Genomic DNA, 22,865 nt, shown 5'->3' on the forward strand with positions numbered 1-22,865 from the left:
AGTTATTTCTAGGAGTTGGACACATACCAAGTTTAGCTCAGTTCTGGGCATCTTTGAAATACCTATACAAACTTGTTCCTTCATAGTAACTTGCATCTTTGAATGAGAATGTGCTTGCTTACAGCAACGTGCTGTATGTTCTGAATGCCCGAATTGGCAATCTGTGTCAAAACTTTGTTAGGAATTATGTGATCCTTACTAGCTGGAAGTAAGGGAGATGGGGCATGAAGTTATTTCTAGGAGTTGGACACATACCAAGTTTAGCTCAGTTCTGGGCATCTTTGAAATACCTATACAAACTTGTTCCTACCTAGTAACTTGCATCTTTGAATGAGAATCTGCTTGCTTACAGCAACGTGCTATATGTTCTGAATGCCCGAATTGGGAATCTGTGTCAAAACTTTGTTAGGAATTATGTGATCCTTACTAGCTGGAAGTAAGGGAGATGGGGCATGAAGTTATTTCTAGGAGTTGGACACATACCAAGTTTAGCTCAGTTCTGGTCATCTTTGAAATACCTATACAAACTTGTTCCTACATAGTAACTTGCAACTTTGAATGAGAATGTGCTTGCTTACAGCAACGTGCTATATGTTCTGAATGCCCGAATTGGGAATCTGTGTCAAAACTTTGTTAGGAATTATGTGATCCTTACTAGCTGGAAGTAAGGGAGATGGGGCATGAAGTTATTTCTAGGAGTTGGACACATACCAAGTTTAGCTCAGTTCTGGGCATCTTTGAAATACCTATACAAACTTGTTCCTACATAGTAACTTGCAACTTTGAATGAGAATGTGCTTGCTTACAGCAACGTGCTATATGTTCTGAATACCCGAATTGGGAATCTGTGTCAAAACTTTGTTAGGAATTATGTGATCCTTACTAGCTGGAAGTAAGGGAGGTGGGGCATGAAGTTATTTCTAGGAGTTGGACACATACCAAGTTTAGCTCAGTTCTGGGCATCTTTGAAATACCTATACAAACTTGTTCCTACATAGTAACTTGCATCTTTGAATGAGAATGTGCTTGCTTACAGCAACGTGCTGTATGTTCTGAATGCCCGAATTGGCAATCTGTGTCAAAACTTTGTTAGGAATTATGTGATCCTTACTAGCTGGAAGTAAGGGAGATGGGGCATGAAGTTATTTCTAGGAGTTGGACACATACCAAGTTTAGCTCAGTTCTGGGCATCTTTGAAATACCTATACAAACTTGTTCCTACCTAGTAACTTGCATCTTTGAATGAGAATCTGCTTGCTTACAGCAACGTGCTATATGTTCTGAATGCCCGAATTGGGAATCTGTGTCAAAACTTTGTTAGGAATTATGTGATCCTTACTAGCTGGAAGTAAGGGAGATGGGGCATGAAGTTATTTCTAGGAGTTGGACACATACCAAGTTTAGCTCAGTTCTGGGCATCTTTGAAATACCTATACAAACTTGTTCCTACATAGTAACTTGCAACTTTGAATGAGAATGTGCTTGCTTACAGCAACGTGCTATATGTTCTGAATGCCCGAATTGGGAATCTGTGTCAAAACTTTGTTAGGAATTATGTGATCCTTACTAGCTGGAAGTAAGGGAGATGGGGCATGAAGTTATTTCTAGGAGTTGGACACATACCAAGTTTAGCTCAGTTCTGGGCATCTTTGAAATACCTATACAAACTTGTTCCTACATAGTAACTTGCAACTTTAAATGAGAATGTGCTTGCTTGCAGCAACGTGGTATATGTTCTGAATGCCCGATTTGGGAATCTGTGTCAAAACTTTGTTAGGAATTATGTGATCCTTACTAGCTGGAAGTAAGGGAGGTGGGGCATGAAGTTATTTCTAGGAGTTGGACACATACCAAGTTTAGCTCAGTTCTGGGCATCTTTGAAATACCTATACAAACTTGTTCCTTCATAGTAACTTGCATCTTTGAATGAGAATGTGCTTGCTTACAGCAACGTGCTGTATGTTCTGAATGCCCGAATTGGCAATCTGTGTCAAAACTTTGTTAGGAATTATGTGATCCTTACTAGCTGGAAGTAAGGGAGATGGGGCATGAAGTTATTTCTAGGAGTTGGACACATACCAAGTTTAGCTCAGTTCTGGGCATCTTTGAAATACCTATACAAACTTGTTCCTACATAGTAACTTGCAACTTTGAATGAGAATGTGCTTGCTTACAGCAACGTGCTATATGTTCTGAATGCCCGAATTGGGAATCTGTGTCAAAACTTTGTTAGGAATTATGTGATCCTTACTAGCTGGAAGTAAGGGAGGTGGGGCATGAAGTTATTTCTAGGAGTTGGACACATACCAAGTTTAGCTCAGTTCTGGGCATCTTTGAAATACCTATACAAACTTGTTCCTACATAGTAACTTGCATCTTTGAATGAGAATGTGCTTGCTTACAGCAACGTGCTGTATGTTCTGAATGCCCGAATTGGCAATCTGTGTCAAAACCTTGTTAGGAATTATGTGATCCTTACTAGCTGGAAGTAAGGGAGATGGGGCATGAAGTTATTTCTAGGAGTTGGACACATACCAAGTTTAGCTCAGTTCTGGGCATCTTTGAAATACCTATACAAACTTGTTCCTACCTAGTAACTTGCATCTTTGAATGAGAATCTGCTTGCTTACAGCAACGTGCTATATGTTCTGAATGCCCGAATTGGGAATCTGTGTCAAAACTTTGTTAGGAATTATGTGATCCTTACTAGCTGGAAGTAAGGGAGATGGGGCATGAAGTTATTTCTAGGAGTTGGACACATACCAAGTTTAGCTCAGTTCTGGGCATCTTTGAAATACCTATACAAACTTGTTCCTACATAGTAACTTGCAACTTTGAATGAGAATGTGCTTGCTTACAGCAACGTGCTATATGTTCTGAATGCCCGAATTGGGAATCTGTGTCAAAACTTTGTTAGGAATTATGTGATCCTTACTAGCTGGAAGTAAGGGAGATGGGGCATGAAGTTATTTCTTGGAGTTGGACACATACCAAGTTTAGCTCAGTTCTGGGCATCTTTGAAATACCTATACAAACTTGTTCCTACATAGTAACTTGCAACTTTAAATGAGAATGTGCTTGCTTGCAGCAACGTGCTATATGTTCTGAATGCCCGATTTGGGAATCTGTGTCAAAACTTTGTTAGGAATTATGTGATCCTTACTAGCTGGAAGTAAGGGAGGTGGGGCATGAAGTTATTTCTAGGAGTTGGACACATACCAAGTTTAGCTCAGTTCTGGGCATCTTTGAAATACCTATACAAACTTGTTCCTTCATAGTAACTTGCATCTTTGAATGAGAATGTGCTTGCTTACAGCAACGTGCTGTATGTTCTGAATGCCCGAATTGGCAATCTGTGTCAAAACTTTGTTAGGAATTATGTGATCCTTACTAGCTGGAAGTAAGGGAGATGGGGCATGAAGTTATTTCTAGGAGTTGGACACATACCAAGTTTAGCTCAGTTCTGGGCATCTTTGAAATACCTATACAAACTTGTTCCTACATAGTAACTTGCATCTTTGAATGAGAATCTGCTTGCTTACAGCAACGTGCTATATGTTCTGAATGCCCGAATTGGGAATCTGTGTCAAAACTTTGTTAGGAATTATGTGATCCTTACTAGCTGGAAGTAAGGGAGATGGGGCATGAAGTTATTTCTAGGAGTTGGACACATACCAAGTTTAGCTCAGTTCTGGTCATCTTTGAAATACCTATACAAACTTGTTCCTACATAGTAACTTGCAACTTTGAATGAGAATGTGCTTGCTTACAGCAACGTGCTATATGTTCTGAATGCCCGAATTGGGAATCTGTGTCAAAACTTTGTTAGGAATTATGTGATCCTTACTAGCTGGAAGTAAGGGAGATGGGGCATGAAGTTATTTCTAGGAGTTGGACACATACCAAGTTTAGCTCAGTTCTGGGCATCTTTGAAATACCTATACAAACTTGTTCCTACATAGTAACTTGCAACTTTGAATGAGAATGTGCTTGCTTACAGCAACGTGCTATATGTTCTGAATGCCCGAATTGGGAATCTGTGTCAAAACTTTGTTAGGAATTATGTGATCCTTACTAGCTGGAAGTAAGGGAGGTGGGGCATGAAGTTATTTCTAGGAGTTGGACACATACCAAGTTTAGCTCAGTTCTGGGCATCTTTGAAATACCTATACAAACTTGTTCCTACATAGTAACTTGCATCTTTGAATGAGAATGTGCTTGCTTACAGCAACGTGCTGTATGTTCTGAATGCCCGAATTGGCAATCTGTGTCAAAACTTTGTTAGGAATTATGTGATCCTTACTAGCTGGAAGTAAGGGAGATGGGGCATGAAGTTATTTCTAGGAGTTGGACACATACCAAGTTTAGCTCAGTTCTGGGCATCTTTGAAATACCTATACAAACTTGTTCCTACCTAGTAACTTGCATCTTTGAATGAGAATCTGCTTGCTTACAGCAACGTGCTATATGTTCTGAATGCCCGAATTGGGAATCTGTGTCAAAACTTTGTTAGGAATTATGTGATCCTTACTAGCTGGAAGTAAGGGAGATGGGGCATGAAGTTATTTCTAGGAGTTGGACACATACCAAGTTTAGCTCAGTTCTGGGCATCTTTGAAATACCTATACAAACTTGTTCCTACATAGTAACTTGCAACTTTGAATGAGAATGTGCTTGCTTACAGCAACGTGCTATATGTTCTGAATGCCCGAATTGGGAATCTGTGTCAAAACTTTGTTAGGAATTATGTGATCCTTACTAGCTGGAAGTAAGGGAGATGGGGCATGAAGTTATTTCTTGGAGTTGGACACATACCAAGTTTAGCTCAGTTCTGGGCATCTTTGAAATACCTATACAAACTTGTTCCTACATAGTAACTTGCAACTTTAAATGAGAATGTGCTTGCTTGCAGCAACGTGCTATATGTTCTGAATGCCCGATTTGGGAATCTGTGTCAAAACTTTGTTAGGAATTATGTGATCCTTACTAGCTGGAAGTAAGGGAGATGGGGCATGAAGTTATTTCTAGGAGTTGGACACATACCAAGTTTAGCTCAGTTCTGGGCATCTTTGAAATACCTATACAAACTTGTTCCTACCTAGTAACTTGCATCTTTGAATGAGAATCTGCTTGCTTACAGCAACGTGCTATATGTTCTGAATGCCCGAATTGGGAATCTGTGTCAAAACTTTGTTAGGAATTATGTGATCCTTACTAGCTGGAAGTAAGAGAGATGGGGCATGAAGTTATTTCTAGGAGTTGGACACATACCAAGTTTAGCTCAGTTCTGGTCATCTTTGAAATACCTATACAAACTTGTTCCTACATAGTAACTTGCAACTTTGAATGAGAATGTGCTTGCTTACAGCAATGTGCTATATGTTCTGAATGCCCGAATTGGGAATCTGTGTCAAAACTTTGTTAGGAATTATGTGATCCTTACTAGCTGGAAGTAAGGGAGATGGGGCATGAAGTTATTTCTAGGAGTTGGACACATACCAAGTTTAGCTCAGTTCTGGGCATCTTTGAAATACCTATACAAACTTGTTCCTACATAGTAACTTGCAACTTTGAATGAGAATGTGCTTGCTTACAGCAACGTGCTATATGTTCTGAATGCCCGAATTGGGAATCTGTGTCAAAACTTTGTTAGGAATTATGTGATCCTTACTAGCTGGAAGTAAGGGAGATGGGGCATGAAGTTATTTCTAGGAGTTGGACACATACCAAGTTTAGCTCAGTTCTGGGCATCTTTGAAATACCTATACAAACTTGTTCCTACATAGTAACTTGCATCTTTGAATGAGAATGTGCTTGCTTACAGCAACGTGCTATATGTTCTGAATGCCCGAATTGGCAATCTGTGTCAAAACTTTGTTAGGAATTATGTGATCCATACTAGCTGGAAGTAAGGGAGATGGGGCATGAAGTTATTTCTAGGAGTTGGACACATACCAAGTTTAGCTCAGTTCTGGGCATCTTTGAAATACCTATACAAACTTGTTCCTACATAGTAACTTGCATCTTTAATGAGAATGTGCTTGCTTACAGCAACGTGCTCTATGTTCTGAATGCCCGAATTGGGAATCTGTGTCAAAACTTTGTTAGGAATTATGTGATCCTTACTAGCTGGAAGTAAGGGAGATGGGGCATGAAGTTATTTCTAGGAGTTGGACACATACCAAGTTTAGCTCAGTTCTGGGCATCTTTGAAATACCTATACAAACTTGTTCCTACATAGTAACTTGCAACTTTGAATGAGAATGTGCTTGCTTACAGCAACGTGCTATATGTTCTGAATGCCCGAATTGGGAATCTGTGTCAAAACTTTGTTAGGAATTATGTGATCCTTACTAGCTGGAAGTAAGGGAGATGGGGCATGAAGTTATTTCTAGGAGTTGGACACATACCAAGTTTAGCTCAGTTCTGGGCATCTTTGAAATACCTATACAAACTTGTTCCTACATAGTAACTTGCAACTTTGAATGAAAATGTGCTTGCTTACAGCAACGGGCTATAGGTTCTGAATGCCCGAATTGGGAATCTGTGTCAAAACTTTGTTAGGAATTATGTGATCCTTACTAGCTGGAAGTAAGGGAGATGGGGCATGAAGTTATTTCTAGGAGTTGGACACATACCAAGTTTAGCTCAGTTCTGGGCATCTTTGAAATACCTATACAAACTTGTTCCTACATAGTAACTTGCAACTTTGAATGAGAATGTGCTTGCTTACAGCAACGTGCTATAGGTTCTGAATGCCCGAATTGGGATTCTGTGTCAAAACTTTGTTAGGAATTATGTGATCCTTACTAGCTGGAAGTAAGGGAGATGGGGCATGAAGTTATTTCTAGGAGTTGGACACATACCAAGTTTAGCTCAGTTCTGGGCATCTTTGAAATACCTATACAAACTTGTTCCTACATAGTAACTTGCATCTTTGAATGAGAATGTGCTTGCTTACAGCAACGTGCTATATGTTCTGAATGCCCGAATTGGGAATCTGTGTCAAAACTCTGTTAGGAATTATGTGATCCTTACTAGCTGGAAGTAAGGGAGATGGGGCATGAAGTTATTTCTAGGAGTTGGACACATACCAAGTTTAGCTCAGTTCTGGGCATCTTTGAAATACCTATACAAACTTGTTCCTACATAGTAACTTGCATCTTTGAATGAGAATCTGCTTGCTTACAGCAACGTGCTATATGTTCTGAATGCCCGAATTGGGAATCTGTGTCAAATCTCTGTTAGGAATTATGTGATCCTTACTAGCTGGAAGTAAGGGAGATGGGGCATGAAGTTATTTCTAGGAGTTGGACACATACCAAGTTTAGCTCAGTTCTGGGCATCTTTGAAATACCTATACAAACTTGTTCCTACATAGTAACTTGCAACTTTGAATGAGAATGTGCTTGCTTACAGCAACGTGCTATATGTTCTGAATGCCCGAATTGGGAATCTGTGTCAAAACTTTGTTAGGAATTCTGTGATCCTTACTAGCTGGAAGTAAGGGAGATGGGGCATGAAGTTATTTCTAGGAGTTGGACACATACCAAGTTTAGCTCAGTTCTGGGCATCTTTGAAATACCTATACAAACTTGTTCCTACATAGTAACTTGCATCTTTGAATGAGAATGTGCTTGCTTACAGCAACGTGCTATATGTTGTGAATGCCCGAATTGGGAATCTGTGTCAAAACTCTGTTAGGAATTATGTGATCCTTACTAGCTGGAAGTAAGGGAGATGGGGCATGAAGTTATTTCTAGGAGTTGGACACATACCAAGTTTAGCTCAGTTCTGGGCATCTTTGAAATACCTATACAAACTTGTTCCTACATAGTAACTTGCAACTTTGAATGAGAATGTGCTTGCTTACAGCAACGTGCTATATGTTGTGAATGCCCGAATTGGGAATCTGTGTCAAAACTCTGTTAGGAATTATGTGATCCTTACTAGCTGGAAGTAAGGGAGATGGGGCATGAAGTTATTTCTAGGAGTTGGACACATACCAAGTTTAGCTCAGTTCTGGGCATCTTTGAAATACCTATACAAACTTGTTCCTACATAGTAACTTGCAACTTTGAATGAGAATGTGCTTGCTTACAGCAACGTGCTGTATGTTCTGAATGCCCGAATTGGGAATCTGTGTCAAAACTTTGTTAGGAATTATGTGATCCTTACTAGCTGGAAGTAAGGGAGATGGGGCATGAAGTTATTTCTTGGAGTTGGAGACATACCAAGTTTAGCTCAGTTCTGGGCATCTTTGAAATACCTATACAAACTTGTTCCTACATAGTAACTTGCAACTTTGAATGAGAATGTGCTTGCTTGCAGCAACGTGCTATATGTTCTGAATGCCCGATTTGGGAATCTGTGTCAAAACTTTGTTAGGAATTATGTGATCCTTACTAGCTGGAAGTAAGGGAGATGGGGCATGAAGTTATTTCTAGGAGTTGGACACATACCAAGTTTAGCTCAGTTCTGGGCATCTTTGAAATACCTATACAAACTTGTTCCTACATAGTAACTTGCATCTTTGAATGAGAATCTGCTTGCTTACAGCAACGTGCTATATGTTCTGAATGCCCGAATTGGGAATCTGTGTCAAAACTTTGTTAGGAATTATGTGATCCTTACTAGCTGGAAGTAAGGGAGATGGGGCATGAAGTTATTTCTAGGAGTTGGACACATACCAAGTTTAGCTCAGTTCTGGGCATCTTTGAAATACCTATACAAACTTGTTCCTACATAGTAACTTGCATCTTTGAATGAGAATCTGCTTGCTTACAGCAACGTGCTATATGTTCTGAATGCCCGAATTGGGAATCTGTGTCAAAACTTTGTTAGGAATTATGTGATCCTTACTAGCTGGAAGTAAGGGAGATGGGGCATGAAGTTATTTCTAGGAGTTGGACACATACCAAGTTTAGCTCAGTTCTGGGCATCTTTGAAATACCTATACAAACTTGTTCCTACATAGTAACTTGCAACTTTGAATGAGAATCTGCTTGCTTACAGCAACGTGCTATGTGTTCTGAATGCCCGAATTGGGAATATGTGTCAAAACTCTGTTAGGAATTATGTGATCCTTACTAGCTGGAAGTAAGGGAGATGGGGCATGAAGTTATTTCTAGGAGTTGGACACATACCAAGTTTAGCTCAGTTCTGGGCATCTTTGAAATACCTATACAAACTTGTTCCTACATAGTAACTTGCAACTTTGAATGAGAATGTGCTTGCTTACAGCAACGTGCTATATGTTGTGAATGCCCGAATTGGGAATCTGTGTCAAAACTCTGTTAGGAATTATGTGATCCTTACTAGCTGGAAGTAAGGGAGATGGGGCATGAAGTTATTTCTAGGAGTTGGACACATACCAAGTTTAGCTCAGTTCTGGGCATCTTTGAAATACCTATACAAACTTGTTCCTACATAGTAACTTGCAACTTTGAATGAGAATTTGCTTGCTTACAGCAACGTGCTATATGTTCTGAATTCCCGAATTGGGAATCTGTGTCAAAACTTTTTTAGGAATTATGTGATCCTTACTAGCTGGAAGTAAGGGAGATGGGGCATGAAGTTATTTCTTGGAGTTGGAGACATACCAAGTTTAGCTCAGTTCTGGGCATCTTTGAAATACCTATACAAACTTGTTCCTACATAGTAACTTGCAACTTTGAATGAGAATGTGCTTGCTTACAGCAACGTGCTATATGTTCTGAATGCCCGAATTGGGAATCTGTGTCAAAACTCTGTTAGGAATTATGTGATCCTTACTAGCTGGAAGTAAGGGAGATGGGGCATGAAGTTATTTCTAGGAGTTGGACACATACCAAGTTTAGCTCAGTTCTGGGCATCTTTGAAATACCTATACAAACTTGTTCCTACATAGTAACTTGCATCTTTGAATGAGAATCTGCTTGCTTACAGCAACGTGCTATATGTTGTGAATGCCCGAATTGGGAATATGTGTCAAAACTCTGTTAGGAATTATGTGATCCTTACTAGCTGGAAGTAAGGGAGATGGGGCATGAAGTTATTTCTAGGAGTTGGACACATACCAAGTTTAGCTCAGTTCTGGGCATCTTTGAAATACCTATACAAACTTGTTCCTACATAGTAACTTGCAACTTTGAATGATAATGTGCTTGCTTACAGCAACGTGCTATATGTTGTGAATGCCCGAATTGGGAATCTGTGTCAAAACTCTGTTAGGAATTATGTGATCCTTACTAGCTGGAAGTAAGGGAGATGGGGCATGAAGTTATTTCTAGGAGTTGGACACATACCAAGTTTAGCTCAGTTCTGGGCATCTTTGAAATACCTATACAAACTTGTTCCTACATAGTAACTTGCATCTTTGAATGAGAATCTGCTTGCTTACAGCAACGTGCTATATGTTCTGAATGCCCGAATTGGGAATCTGTGTCAAAACTTTGTTAGGAATTATGTGATCCTTACTAGCTGGAAGTAAGGGAGATGGGGCATGAAGTTATTTCTTGGAGTTGGAGACATACCAAGTTTAGCTCAGTTCTGGGCATCTTTGAAATACCTATACAAACTTGTTCCTACATAGTAACTTGCAACTTTGAATGAGAATGTGCTTGCTTGCAGCAACGTGCTATATCTTCTGAATGCCTGAATGGGGAATCTGTGTCAAAACTTTGTTAGGAATTATGTGATCCTTACTAGCTGGAAGTAAGGGAGATGGAGCATGAAGTTATTTCTAGGAGTTGGACACATACCAAGTTTAGCTCAGTTCTGGGCATCTTTGAAATACCTATACAAACTTGTTCCTACCTAGTAACTTGCATCTTTGAATGAGAATGTGCTTGCTTACAGCAACGTGCTATATGTTCTGAATGCCCGAATAGGGAATCTGTGTCAAAACTTTGTTAGGAATTATGTGATCCTTACTAGCTGGAAGTAAGTGAGATGGGGCATGAAGTTATTTCTAGGAGTTGGACACATACCAAGTTTAGCTCAGTTCTGGGCATCTTTGAAATACCTATACAAACTTGTTCCTACCTAGTAACTTGCATCTTTGAATGAGAATCTGCTTGCTTATAGCAACGTGCTATATGTTCTGAATGCCCGAATGGGAAATCTGTGTCAAAACTTTGTTAGGAATTATGTGATCCTTACTAGCTGGAAGTAAGGGAGTTGGGGCATGAAGTTATTTCTAGGAGTTGGACACATACCAAGTTTAGCTCAGTTCTGGGCATCTTTGAAATACCTATACAAACTTGTTCCTACATAGTAACTTGCAACTTTGAATGAAAATGTGCTTGCTTACAACAACGTGCTATATGTTCTGAATGCCCGAATTGGGAATCTGTGTCAAAACTTTGTTAGGAATTATGTGATCCTTACTAGCTGGAAGTAAGGGAGATGGGGCATGAAGTTATTTCTAGGAGTTGGACACATACCAAGTTTAGCTCAGTTCTGGGCATCTTTGAAATACCTATACAAACTTGTTCCTACATAGTAACTTGCAACTTTGAACGAAAATGTGCTTGCTTACAGCAACGTGCTATATGTTCTGAATGCCCGAATTGGCAATCTGTGTCAAAACTTTGTTAGGAATTATGTGATCCTTACTAGCTGGAAGTAAGGGAGTTGGGGCATGAAGTTATTTCTAGGAGTTGGACACATACCAAGTTTAGCTCAGTTCTGGGCATCTTTGAAATACCTATACAAACTTGTTCCTACCTAGTAACTTGCATCTTTGAATGAGAATCTGCTTGCTTATAGCAACGTGCTATATGTTCTGAATGCCCGAATGGGAAATCTGTGTCAAAACTTTGTTAGGAATTATGTGATCCTTACTAGCTGGAAGTAAGGGAGTTGGGGCATGAAGTTATTTCTAGGAGTTGGACACACACCAAGTTTAGCTCAGTTCTGGGCATCTTTGAAATACCTATACAAACTTGTTCCTACATAGTAACTTGCAACTTTGAATGAAAATGTGCTTGCTTACAACAACGTGCTATATGTTCTGAATGCCCGAATTGGGAATCTGTGTCAAAACTTTGTTAGGAATTATGTGATCCTTACTAGCTGGAAGTAAGGGAGATGGGGCATGAAGTTATTTCTAGGAGTTGGACACATACCAAGTTTAGCTCAGTTCTGGGCATCTTTGAAATACCTATACAAACTTGTTCCTACATAGTAACTTGCAACTTTGAACGAAAATGTGCTTGCTTACAGCAACGTGCTATATGTTCTGAATGCCCGAATTGGGAATCTGTGTCAAAACTTTGTTAGGAATTATGTCATCCTTACTAGCTGGAAGTAAGGGAGATGGGGCATGAAGTTATTTCTAGGAGTTGGGCACATACCAAGTTTAGCTCAGTTCTGGGCATCTTTGAAATACCTATACAAACTTGTTCCTACATAGTAACTTGCAACTTTGAATGAGAATCTGCTTGCTTACAGCAACGTGCTATATGTTCTGAATGCCCGATTTGGGAATCTGTGTCAAAACTTTGTTAGGAATTATGTGATCCTTACTAGCTGGAAGTAAGGGAGATGGGGCATGAAGTTAATTCTAGGAGTTGGACACATACCAAGTTTAGCTCAGTTCTGGGCATCTTTGAAATACCTATTCAAACTTGTTCCTACATAGTAACTTGCATCTTTGAATGAGAATGTGCTTGCTTACAGCAACGTGCTATATGTTCTGAATGCCCGAATTGGGAATCTGTGTCAAAACTTTGTTAGGAATTATGTGATCCTTACTAGCTGGAAGTAAGGGAGATGGGGCATGAAGTTATTTCTAGGAGTTGGACACATACCAAGTTTAGCTCAGTTCTGGGCATCTTTGAAATACCTATACAAACTTGTTCCTACATAGTAACTTGCAACTTTGAATGAGAATGTGCTTGCTTGCAGCAACGTGCTATATGTTCTTAATGCCCGATTTGGGAATCTGTGTCAAAACTTTGTTAGGAATTATGTGATCCTTACTAGCTGGAAGTAAGGGAGGTGGAGCATGAAGTTATTTCTAGGAGTTGGACACATACCAAGTTTAGCTGAGTTCTGGGCATCTTTGAAATACCTATACAAACTTGTTCCTACCTAGTAACTTGCATCTTTGAATGAGAATGTGCTTGCTTACAGCAACGTGCTATATGTTCTGAATGCCCGAATTGGGAATCTGTGTCAAAACTTTGTTAGGAATTATGTGATCCTTACTAGCTGGAAGTAAGGGAGATGGGGCATGAAGTTATTTCTAGGAGTTGGACACATACCAAGTTTAGCTCAGTTCTGGGCATCTTTGAAATACCTATACAAACTTGTTCCTACATAGTAACTTGCATCTTTGAATGAGAATCTGCTTGCTTACACCAACCTGCTATATGTTCTGAATGCCCGAATTGGGAATCTGTGTCAAAACTTTGTTAGGAATTATGTGATCCTTACTAGCTGGAAGTAAGGGAGATGGGGCATGAAGTTATTTCTATGAGTTGGACACATACCAAGTTTAGCTCAGTTCTGGGCATCTTTGAAATACCTATACCAACTTGTTCCTACATAGTAACTTGCAACTTTGAATGAGAATCTGCTTGCTTACAGCAACGTGCTATATGTTCTGAATGCCCGAATTGGGAATCTGTGTTAAAACTCTGTTAGGAATTATGTGATCCTTACTAGCTGGAAGTAAGGGAGATGGGGCATGAAGTTATTTCTAGGAGTTGGACACATACCAAGTTTAGCTCAGTTCTGTGCATCTTTGAAATACCTATACAAACTTGTTCCTACATAGTAACTTGCATCTTTGAATGAGAATGTGCTTGCTTACAGCAACGTGCTATATGTTGTGAATGCCCGAATTGGGAATATGTGTCAAAACTCTGTTAGGAATTATGTGATCCTTACTAGCTGGAAGTAAGGGAGATGGGGCATGAAGTTATTTCTAGGAGTTGGACACATACCAAGTTTAGCTCAGTTCATGGCATCTTTGAAATACCTATACAAACTTGTTCCTACCTAGTAACTTGCATTTTTGAATGAGAATCTGCTTGCTTACAGCAACGTGCTATATGTTCTGAATGCCCGAATTGGGAATATGTGTCAAAACTCTGTTAGGAATTATGTGATCCTTACTAGCTGGAAGTAAGGGAGATGGGGCATGAAGTTATTTCTAGGAGTTGGACACATACCAAGTTTAGCTCAGTTCTGGGCATCTTTGATATACCTATACAAACTTGTTCCTACATAGTAACTTGCAACTTTGAATGAGAATGTGCTTGCTTACAGCAACGTGCTATATGTTGTGAATGCCCGAATTGGGAATCTGTGTCAAAACTCTGTTAGGAATTATGTGATCCTTACTAGCTGGAAGTAAGGGAGATGGGGCATGAAGTTATTTCTTGGAGTTGGAGACATACCAAGTTTAGCTCAGTTCTGGGCATCTTTGAAATACCTATACAAACTTGTTCCTACATAGTAACTTGCAACTTTGAATGAGAATGTGCTTGCTTGCAGCAACGTGCTATATGTTCTGAATGCCCGATTTGGGAATCTGTGTCAAAACTTTGTTAGGAATTATGTGATCCTTACTAGCTGGAAGTAAGGGAGATGGGGCATGAAGTTATTTCTAGGAGTTGGACACATACCAAGTTCAGCTCAGTTCTGGGCATCTTTGAAATACCTATACAAACTTGTTCCTACATAGTAACTTGCATCTTTGAATGAGAATCTGCTTGCTTGCAGCAACGTGCTATATGTTCTGAATGCCCGATTTGGGAATCTGTGTCAAAAATTGTTAGGAATTATGTGATCCTTACTAGCTGGAAGTAAGGGAGATGGGGCATGAAGTTATTTCTTGGAGTTGGACACATACCAAGTTTAGCTCAGTTCTGGGCATCTTTGAAATACCTATACAAACTTGTTCCTACATAGTAACTTGCATCTTTGAATGAGAATCTGCTTGCTTACAGCAACGTGCTATATGTTCTGAATGCCCGAATTGGGAATCTGTGTCAAAACTTTGTTAGGAATTATGTGATCCTTACTAGCTGGAAGTAAGGGAGATGGGGCATGAAGTTATTTCTAGGAGTTGGACACATACCAAGTTTAGCTCAGTTCTGGGCATCTTTGAAATACCTATACAAACTTGTTCCTACATAGTAACTTGCATCTTTGAATGAGAATCTGCTTGCTTACAGCAACGTGCTATATGTTCTGAATGCCCGAATTGGGAATCTGTGTCAAAACTTTGTTAGGAATTATGTGATCCTTACTAGCTGGAAGTAAGGGAGATGGGGCATGAAGTTATTTCTAGGAGTTGGACACATACCAAGTTTAGCTCAGTTCTGGGCATCTTTGAAATACCTATACAAACTTGTTCCTACATAGTAACTTGCATCTTTGAATGAGAATCTGCTTGCTTACAGCAACGTGCTATATGTTCTGAATGCCCGAATTGGGAATCTGTGTCAAAACTTTGTTAGGAATTATGTGATCCTTACTAGCTGGAAGTAAGGGAGATGGGGCATGAAGTTATTTCTAGGAGTTGGACACATACCAAGTTTAGCTCAGTTCTGGGCATCTTTGAAATACCTATACAAACTTGTTCCTACATAGTAACTTGCAACTTTGAATGAGAATCTGCTTGCTTACAGCAACGTGCTATATGTTCTGAATGCCCGAATTGGGAATCTGTGTCAAAACTCTGTTAGGAATTATGTGATCCTTACTAGCTGGAAGTAAGGGAGATGGGGCATGAAGTTATTTCTAGGAGTTGGACACATACCAAGTTTAGCTCAGTTCTGGGCATCTTTGAAATACCTATACAAACTTGTTCCTACATAGTAACTTGCAACTTTGAATGAGAATCTGCTTGCTTACAGCAACGTGCTATATGTTGTGAATGCCCGAATTGGGAATCTGTGTCAAAACTCTGTTAGGAATTATGTGATCCTTACTAGCTGGAAGTAAGGGAGATGGGGCATGAAGTTATTTCTAGGAGTTGGACACATACCAAGTTTAGCTCAGTTCTGGGCATCTTTGAAATACCTATATAAACTTGTTCCTACATAGTAACTTGCAACTTTGAATGAGAATGTGCTTGCTTACAGCAACGTGCTATATGTTGTGAATGCCCGAATTGGGAATCTGTGTCAAAACTCTGTTAGGAATTATGTGATCCTTACTAGCTGGAAGAAAGGGAGAAGGGGCATGAAGTTATTTCTAGGAGTTGGACACATACCAAGTTTAGCTCAGTTCTGGGCATCTTTGAAATACCTATACAAACTTGTTCCTACATAGTAACTTGCAACTTTGAATGAGAATGTGCTTGCTTACAGCAACGTGCTATATGTTGTGAATGCCCAAATTGGGAATCTGTGTCAAAACTTTGTTAGGAATTATGTGATCCTTACTAGCTGGAAGTAAGGGAGATGGGGCATGAAGTTATTTCTAGGAGTTGGACACATACCAAGTTTAGCTCAGTTCTGGGCATCTTTGAAATACTTATACAAACTTGTTCCTACATAGTAACTTGCAACTTTGAATGAGAATGTGCTTGCTTGCAGCAACGTGCTATATGTTCTGAATGCCCAAATTCGGAATCTGTGTCAAAACTTTGTTAGGAATTATGTGATCCTTACTAGCTGGAAGTAAGGGAGATGGGGCATGAAGTTATTTCTAGGAGTTGGAGACATACCAAGTTTAGCTCAGTTCTCGGCATCTTTGAAATACCTATACAAACTTGTTCCTACATAGTAACTTGCATCTTTGAATGAGAATGTGCTTGCTTGCAGCAACGTGCTATGTTCTGAATGCCCGAATTGGGAATCTGTGTCAAAACTTTGTTAGGAATTATGTGATCCTTACTAGCTGGAAGTAAGGGAGATGGGGCATGAAGTTATTTCTAGGAGTTGGACACATACCAAGTTTAGCTCAGTTCTGGGCATCTTTGAAATACCTATACAAACTTGTTCCTACATAGTAACTTGCATCTTTGAATGAGAATCTGCTTGCTTACAGCAACGTGCTATATGTTCTGAATGCCCGAATTGGGAATCTGTGTCAAAACCTTGTTAGGAATTATGTGATCCTTACTAGCTGGAAGTAAGGGAGATGGGGCATGAAGTTATTTCTAGGAGTTGGACACATACCAAGTTTAGCTCAGTTCTGGGCATCTTTGAAATACCTATACAAACTTGTTCCTACATACTAACTTGCAACTTTGAATGAGAATCTGCTTGCTTACAGCAACGTGCTATATGTTCTGAATGCCCGAATTGGGAATCTGTGTCAAAACTTTGTTAGGAATTATGTGATGCTTACTAGCTGGAAGTAAGGGAGTTGGGGCATGAAGTTATTTCTAGGAGTTGGACACATACCAAGTTTAGCTCAGTTCTGGGCATCTTTGAAATACCTATACAAACTTGTTCCTACATAGTAACTTGCATCTTTGAATGAGAATGTGCTTGCTTACAGCAACGTGCTCTATGTTCTGAATGCCCGAATTGGCAATCTGTGTCAAAACTTTGTTAGGAATTATGTGATCCTTACTAGCTGGAAGTAAGGGAGATGGGGCATGAAGTTATTTCTAGGAGTTGGACACATACCAAGTTTAGCTCAGTTCTAGGCATCTTTGAAATACCTATACAAACTTGTTCCTACATAGTAACTTGCATCTTTGAATGAGAATGTGCTTGCTTACAGCAACGTGCTATATGTTCTGAATGCCCGAATTGGCAATCTGTGTCAAAACTTTGTTAGGAATTATGTGATCCTTACTAGCTGGAAGTAAGGGAGATGGGGCATGAAGTTATTTCTTGGAGTTGGAGACATACCAAGTTTAGCTCAGTTCTGGGCATCTTTGAAATACCTATACAAACTTGTTCCTACATAGTAACTTGCAACTTTGAATGAGAATGTGCTTGCTTGCAGCAACGTGCTATATCTTCTGAATGCCTGAATGGGGAATCTGTGTCAAAACTTTGTTAGGAATTATGTGATCCTTACTAGCTGGAAGTAAGGGAGATGGAGCATGAAGTTATTTCTAGGAGTTGGACACATACCAAGTTTAGCTCAGTTCTGGGCATCTTTGAAATACCTATACAAACTTGTTCCTACCTAGTAACTTGCATCTTTGAATGAGAATGTGCCTGCTTACAGCAACGTGCTATATGTTCTGAATGCCCGAATAGGGAATCTGTGTCAAAACTTTGTTAGGAATTATGTGATCCTTACTAGCTGGAAGTAAGTGAGATGGGGCATGAAGTTATTTCTAGGAGTTGGACACATACCAAGTTTAGCTCAGTTCTGGGCATCTTTGAAATACCTATACAAACTTGTTCCTACCTAGTAACTTGCATCTTTGAATGAGAATCTGCTTGCTTATAGCAACGTGCTATATGTTCTGAATGCCCGAATGGGAAATCTGTGTCAAAACTTTGTTAGGAATTATGTGATCCTTACTAGCTGGAAGTAAGGGAGTTGGGGCATGAAGTTATTTCTAGGAGTTGGACACATACCAAGTTTAGCTCAGTTCTGGGCATCTTTGAAATACCTATACAAACTTGTTCCTACATAGTAACTTGCAACTTTGAATGAAAATGTGCTTGCTTACAACAACGTGCTATATGTTCTGAATGCCCGAATTGGGAATCTGTGTCAAAACTTTGTTAGGAATTATGTGATCCTTACTAGCTGGAAGTAAGGGAGATGGGGCATGAAGTTATTTCTAGGAGTTGGACACATACCAAGTTTAGCTCAGTTCTGGGCATCTTTGAAATACCTATACAAACTTGTTCCTACATAGTAACTTGCAACTTTCAACGAAAATGTGCTTGCTTACAGCAACGTGCTATATGTTCTGAATGCCCAAATTGGCAATCTGTGTCAAAACTTTGTTAGGAATTATGTGATCCTTACTAGCTGGAAGTAAGGGAGTTGGGGCATGAAGTTATTTCTAGGAGTTGGACACATACCAAGTTTAGCTCAGTTCTGGGCATCTTTGAAATACCTATACAAACTTGTTCCTACCTAGTAACTTGCATCTTTGAATGAGAATCTGCTTGCTTATAGCAACGTGCTATATGTTCTGAATGCCCGAATGGGAAATCTGTGTCAAAACTTTGTTAGGAATTATGTGATCCTTACTAGCTGGAAGTAAGGGAGTTGGGGCATGAAGTTATTTCTAGGAGTTGGACACATACCAAGTTTAGCTCAGTTCTGGGCATCTTTGAAATACCTATACAAACTTGTTCCTACATAGTAACTTGCAACTTTGAATGAAAATGTGCTTGCTTACAACAACGTGCTATATGTTCTGAATGCCCGAATTGGGAATCTGTGTCAAAACTTTGTTAGGAATTATGTGATCCTTACTAGCTGGAAGTAAGGGAGATGGGGCATGAAGTTATTTCTAGGAGTTGGACACATACCAAGTTTAGCTCAGTTCTGGGCATCTTTGAAATACCTATACAAACTTGTTCCTACATAGTAACTTGCAACTTTGAACGAAAATGTGCTTGCTTACAGCAACGTGCTATATGTTCTGAATGCCCGAATTGGGAATCTGTGTCAAAACTTTGTTAGGAATTATGTCATCCTTACTAGCTGGAAGTAAGGGAGATGGGGCATGAAGTTATTTCTAGGAGTTGGGCACATACCAAGTTTAGCTCAGTTCTGGGCATCTTTGAAATACCTATACAAACTTGTTCCTACATAGTAACTTGCAACTTTGAATGAGAATCTGCTTGCTTACAGCAACGTGCTATATGTTCTGAATGCCCGATTTGGGAATCTGTGTCAAAACTTTGTTAGGAATTATGTGATCCTTACTAGCTGGAAGTAAGGGAGATGGGGCATGATGTTGTTTCTAGGAGTTGGACACATACCAAGTTTAGCTCAGTTCTGGGCATCTTTGAAATACCTATACAAACTTGTTCCTACATAGTAACTTGCAACTTTGAATGAAAATGTGCTTGCTTACAGCAACGTACTATATGTTCTGAATGCCCGAATTGGGAATCTGTGTCAAAACTTTGTTAGGAATTATGTGATCCTTACTAGCTGGAAGTAAGGGAGATGGGGCATGAAGTTATTTCTAGGAGTTGGACACATACCAAGTTTAGCTCAGTTCTGGGCATCTTTGAAATACCTATACAAACTTGTTCCTACATAGTAACTTGCAACTTTGAATGAAAATGTGCTTGCTTACAGCAACGTGCTATATGTTCTGAATGCCCGAATTGGGAATCTGTGTCAAAACTTTGTTAGGAATTATGTGATCCTTACTAGCTGGAAGTAAGGGAGATGGGGCATGAAGTTATTTCTAGGAGTTGGACACATACCAAGTTTAGCTCAGTTCTGGGCATCTTTGAAATACCTATACAAACTTGTTCCTACATAGTATCTTGCAACTTTGAATGAAAATGTGCTTGCTTACAGCAACGTGCTATATGTTCTGAATGACCGAATTGGGAATCTGTGTCAAAACTTTGTTAGGAATTATGTGATCCTTACTAGCTGGAAGTAAGGGAGATGGGGCATGAAGTTATTTCTAGGAGTTGGACACATACCAAGTTTAGCTCAGTTCTGGGCATCTTTGAAATACCTATACAAACTTGTTCCTACATAGTAACTTGCAACTTTGAATGAGAATGTGCTTGCTTACAGCAACGTGCTATATATTCTGAATGCCCGAATTGGGAATCTGTGTCAAATCTTTGTTAGGATTTATGTGATCCTTACTAGCTGGAAGTAAGGGAGATGGGGCATGAAGTTATTTCTTGGAGTTGGACACATACCAAGTTTAGCTCAGTCTGGGCATCTTTGAAATACCTATACAAACTTGTTCCTACATAGTAACTTGCAACTTTGAATGAGAATGTGCTTGCTTGCAGCAACGTGCTATATGTTCTGAATGCCCGATTTGGGAATCTGTGTCAAAACTTTGTTAGGAATTATGTGATCTTTACTAGCTGGAAGTCAGGGAGATGGAGCATGATGTTATTTCTAGGAGTTGGACACATACCAAGTTTAGCTCAGTTCTGGGCATCTTTGAAATACCTATACAAACTTGTTCCTACATAGTAACTTGCATCTTTGAATGAGAATGTGCTTGCTTACAGCAACGTGCTATATGTTCTGAATGCCCGAATAGGGAATCTGTGTCAAAACTTTGTTAGGAATTATGTGATCCTTACTAGCTGGAAGTAAGGGAGATGGGACATGAAGTTATTTCTAGGAGTTGGACACATACCAAGTTTAGCTCAGTTCTGGGCATCTTTGAAATACCTATACAAACTTGTTCCTACCTAGTAACTTGCATCTTTGAATGAGAATATGCTTGCTTACAGCAACGTGCTATATGTTCTGAATGCCCGAATAGGGAATCTGTGTCAAAACTTTGTTAGGAATTATGTGATCCTTACTAGCTGGAAGTAAGGGAGATGGGGCATGATGTTATTTCTAGGAGTTGGACACATACCAAGTTTAGCTCAGTTCTGGGCATCTTTGAAATACCTATACAAACTTGTTCCTACCTAGTAACTTGCATCTTTGAATGAGAATCTGCTTGCTTACAGCAACGTGCTATATGTTCTGAATGCCCGAATTGGGAATCTGTGTCAAAACTTTGTTAGGAATTATGTGATCCTTACTAGCTGGAAGTAAGGGAGATGGGGCATGAAGTTATTTCTAGGAGTTGGACACATACCAAGTTTAGCTCAGTTCTGGGCATCTTTGAAATACCTATACAAACTTGTTCCTACATAGTAACTTGCATCTTTGAATGAAAATCTGCTTGCTTACAGCAACGTGCTATATGTTCTGAATTCCCGTATTGGGAATCTGTGTCAAAACTTTGTTAGGAATTATGTGATCCTTACTAGCTGGAAGTAAGGGAGATGGGGCATGAAGTTATTTCTAGGAGTTGGACACATAGCAAGTTTAGCTCAGTTCTGGGTATCTTTGAAATACCTATACAAACTTGTTCCTACATAGTTACTTGCAACTTTGAATGAAAATGTGCTTGCTTACAGCAGCGTGCTATATGTTCTGAATGCCCGAATTGGCAATCAGTGTCAAAACTTTGTTAGGAATTATGTCATCCTTACTAGCTGGAAGTAAGGGAGATGGGGCATGAAGTTATTTCTAGGAGTTGGACACATACCAACTTTAGCTCAGTTCTGGGCATCTTTGAAATACCTATACAAACTTGTTCCTACATAGTAACTTGCATCTTTGAATGAGAATCTGCTTGCTTACAGCAACGTGCTATATGTTCTGAATGCCCGAATTGGGAATCTGTGTCAAAACTTTGTTAGGAATTATGTGATCCTTACTAGCTGGAAGTAAGGGAGATGGGGCATGAAGTTATTTCTAGGAGTTGGACACATACCAAGTTTAGCTCAGTTCTGGGCATCTTTGAAATACCTATACAAACTTGTTCCTACATAGTAACTTGCAACTTTGAATGAAAATGTGCTTGCTTACAGCAACGTGCTATATGTTCTGAATGCCCGAATTGGGAATCTGTGTCAAAACTTTGTTAGGAATTATGTGATCCTTACTAGCTGGAAGTAAGGGAGATGGGGCATGAAGTTATTTCTAGGAGTTGGACACATACCAAGTTTAGCTCAGTTCTGGGCATCTTTGAAATACCTATACAAACTTGTTCCTACATAGTAACTTGCAACTTTGAATGAGAATCTGCTTGCTTACAGCAACGTGCTATATGTTTTGAATGCCCGAATTGGTAATCTGTGTCAAAACTTTGTTAGGAATTATGTGATCCTTACTAGCTGGAAGTAAGGGAGATGGGGCATGAAGTTATTTCTAGGAGTTGGACAGATACCAAGTTTAGCTCAGTTCTGGGCATCTTTGAAATACCTATACAA

This window comes from Diceros bicornis, chromosome 33 (assembly GCF_020826845.1).
Source record: "Diceros bicornis minor isolate mBicDic1 chromosome 33, mDicBic1.mat.cur, whole genome shotgun sequence".
Taxonomy (NCBI): Eukaryota; Metazoa; Chordata; class Mammalia; order Perissodactyla; family Rhinocerotidae; genus Diceros; species Diceros bicornis.